We start from the raw sequence: 3,738 nt of genomic DNA, 5'->3' as shown, positions 1-3,738 counted from the left end.
GATTGAAATTATTGAAAACTTTAGATAAACCGATAAAACACGGGATATAAAACGGGAAACTGAAAGGGAAAGGGAGAACAGCGAATGATAGTTTTTTGACAAAACTGAAATATTCAAGATTCAGAAAGTGCTTTCATCCAGAAACATACCATAATATGGAATGGAATGTTTGGGGCAACCAATGCAAGCAGATAGCAAAATCTTAGTTTTAAAGTCTTGCTGCAACTGTTTTGGATTTCATGAACGCACTCATGGGATTCAGTGCTGTTATGATCTCCTAAAATGGGAAAGGAAATCCTTGCCTTCGAGGATACGTGGGGAATGTTGACTGATTCATCCCAGTAATGGCAGGACTGTCCTCTGGAAGCATATGGGTTAAATCTTTCAATGTTCCATGGAGTTTCGAATGAGTGGTGAAGGTAATGTCTCCATTCACAAATTAATCATTCAGTAGAATTCAATACAGGGACCCATGAAATGATGAACAAATTGAACAAGAACACGGACATACGACACACAATAGCTACGACCATTACTATGTGAAAACTGTTGATTTCAGATCCACAGTGACCTTTGGTGATGGCATTTACTGTCCAGAACCAGTCTGCACTGGAATGACTGGAGACACACTATGAAGTATTTGAACTTCAGTCGCCTTTAGAAATAGATGGGACTGACTCAGGACACGGGGATTTGGAGATGTTGGCCTTACAAACCTTTCAGACATTCCGTGGAAGAATAAAGGAAGTGATAGAAACTTTTCGTCTCCATCGAGACGATGTTCATGAACTGGATAGATAGTAATTTACCTTATTGGAGTTTATAAATCGAGGCATCATATTTAAAAAGCAATGAGTTCATCGTGTAACTGTAAAATCTTTTTGTCATCCTCAGTGGGAACACTGTGTGTAATCCTTGTCCTCATTCTCCACCAAAAACATGTAAAGAAGTTAGAAAGCGCACAGACGCTGTTTCCTGGATAGCAAGATATTCGAAAGCCAAGTGACGTTGTTTACTGAGACATAAAAATATCAGAAAGGATACAAAAGGGATGATAGAAAGAATGAAGTAGTTTATTCACGAGATTTGGAAATGCTGGATGCACAAACACGCAAGTTTAATGGAAACAAATGAGATTTTCACGTAACGCGAGGTTTGAATGAGTAAATCGGGGAAAGTCCCTCTTTTGAGTGCATCAATAACTTTCGTTAGAGCTTCAAAACCATTAGTGAATGATTAAGAAAAGTTTGGATGAGAGTTTCTTCCACTCAATAGAGTTATTTAAATCGTGAACGACTTTACAGAAATAAAACGTAGAAGCTGATTTCAGAGTGTTTTAAAAGATACACGAACAAACGTACAAGGATAGAATTTACCATTGAGTGAAAGTCAGTATAGTTGCGGAACAATTTCGAATTTGTTGACTTCAGACACAAAGATATTTCATGAACATGTACAACTGAATAAGACTGAGTATAACAAGTTCATGGATTGGTAAGCTGTGGCGTATTATTCAAGGTGAAACTCTGTAAATGGAGCTGATGTCCTAAAATAATTGCAGACAGAAATTATATCCTAATGAGCAGGAATTGAATCATCACTTGGAGAGGCAACACCCACTTTAAAAATTTGACCACACTCACATGATGTTTTGTATATATCGTACATTCTTAACTCCACCCAAGAAATCCACCAAGAAGACTCTGTCCTTTTGATTTGTTAACCCCCTGTACTGCTCTGCAGCACGTCATTGAAGATAAAATATGCTCAGACCAAAATTCAATTCAATACAATATTCAAACGGTCCGATGTGATTACTTTTTTTATGATTATTGCAACAACCTTTGTGAGTTTGTAACAAACTGTGAAACATGAAACCAGTTCAACATCAATTTTCCCGGAATTTAAAGCAGTGCTCATGGGAAACGTTATCCACCTGCTAAAAAAATCACCTTAGCCTCTCTCTCTCTCCACATATGTCTCTTCACGTTTTAGATACTTGCAGTATGTTTGTAGATCAAGGAGTCGTTATCCGGAAAAGGTTGTTTCTCTATCCACAAACACGGGTATTTTCCCATAAACTTGGCTTTGCTCAATATCACCTTCTGTCCGTATCCCGCAACACGACGACAAATTGAAGCTGCTCCATGTGAGACTCAAACTTCAAACTTCGGCACAGCACAGCCCACTATACTGAAACAGAGATACCGTGCACTGGTCACCTTCAGCACAGGAGCAACACATTAATGCTTAACTCCACATTCCTGGTTTTACCTTAACATTTGGGAAACCGACTTTCTCTGATTCCATGGCTCGTAATGGGGATTATATGATCATCTTCACCAGTGATTCTGTCCCCGCGTGAGTAAAGTGGTGAGGTCCTCATTGTCAAGATGGGTAGATTGATGATATGTACAATGTCATCTTTTGCCTTCACTAACCCATGAGCTTTTTATTTTGTTTTGCATCTGTAGAAATCTTAAAATCTTCATCTTGAACAGACTCAATGACAGATCTCCATTGTGTCTCTGGCATCGAATTTCATAGTGTAAACTCCCTCTGAATCCTTCCACCGCAGTCCGCTGTTTGGGAAGTGTTCCAGTTGTGGGATATGCACATCCCCGTCTGTCACCTGTTGCTCCCAGTATGCGCACTGGCACTGCACTCATTTTCCTTCTGACACTTGCTCACTGTGTTGCTGTGATCATACAGTGACTTGGTGTCGCACAGTGCAGGAAAATGATACAGATCAAGGTTTTTGCATTGTTGCCTTCAATTGTCAGTTTAGCCTTATTTTGGATTTTGAAATTGTCTGTTCTGTACACAAGTGCGTGTCAAAAACATCTGAGCGGAAGTTAGGTGTTCCGAATAATGACATTGAGCACTATGCACTCTCCTCCAGTCTGGAAAACAATTCCTCACAGGCAATTTAATAGACAATTTACAGTAGGTGCAGGAGTAGGCCATTCTGCCCTTCGAGCCAGCACCACCATTCATTATGATCATGGCCTGAACATCCTCAATCTGTATCCTGTTCCTGCATTATCCCGATAACTCTTGATTCCACTATCCTTAAGAGCTCTATTCAACTCTTTATTGAAAGAACACCTCCTGCTGTCTGGGGTCTTCATTCCGTTGACTTCAAATATTCTCAGTATTCAACAGACCTTGTTACATATTCATTTCCTCATTTTTGTTCAGATCACTGTGTGCATTGTGTGACAGTGGGAGTGCACTTGCCCCACAACGCAGGGGTCAGACCATAGTCTTGGAACCGTATTATGTTATTTATCATTTTACCAACACCAGGGAGAAATACCTGCTGCTCTGCAAAATTTACCCAATTCAATTATTCATAAGGTCATAGATGCCCCAGGGTCTGTGACGAGGTGGCCGAGAGGTTAAGGCGATGGATTGCTAATTCGTTGCGCTCTGCGCGCGTGGGTTCGAATCCCACTCTCGTCGCTGTCATCAATGTCATTTTCGTGGTGCTGTTTTCAGATGATCACAGCTGTCGTATTGGAACTGGAACGCGAAGAGTCAGTTTACATCCATTTCCGCTGTTACAAAATTTCAAAGAATGGCTTGAGCCTGTTGTCTAAACTGTATTGAAATGTAGGTTGCATAGGGATAATGAAAGGGAGCGCGGTTTCCTTTTGCAAATCAAGTTGCTGTGAACGTTTTTTCGTATGAAAGACATCCAGGAAAATCAAATAACGAGAGCTGCGAAGTGCATGT

The 3,738-nt window shown here is 40.3% G+C and overlaps 1 non-coding gene across 1 annotated transcript; it reads left to right on the top strand.

Annotated features, from left to right (window-relative positions):
* Positions 1-3,383: 3,383 nt before the first annotated feature.
* trnas-gcu (transfer RNA serine (anticodon GCU)) lies at positions 3,384-3,465 on the top strand. Its single transcript has one exon. It is a non-coding gene; the product is annotated as a tRNA-Ser (tRNA).
* The last annotated feature ends 273 nt before the right edge of the window (positions 3,466-3,738 follow it).

The sequence above is a fragment of the Chiloscyllium punctatum genome, chromosome 21, assembly GCF_047496795.1.
Source record: "Chiloscyllium punctatum isolate Juve2018m chromosome 21, sChiPun1.3, whole genome shotgun sequence".
NCBI lineage: Eukaryota > Metazoa > Chordata > Chondrichthyes > Orectolobiformes > Hemiscylliidae > Chiloscyllium > Chiloscyllium punctatum.
Note: the sequence above shows the minus strand (reverse complement) of the source record. Positions and strands in the feature narration are given on the sequence as shown.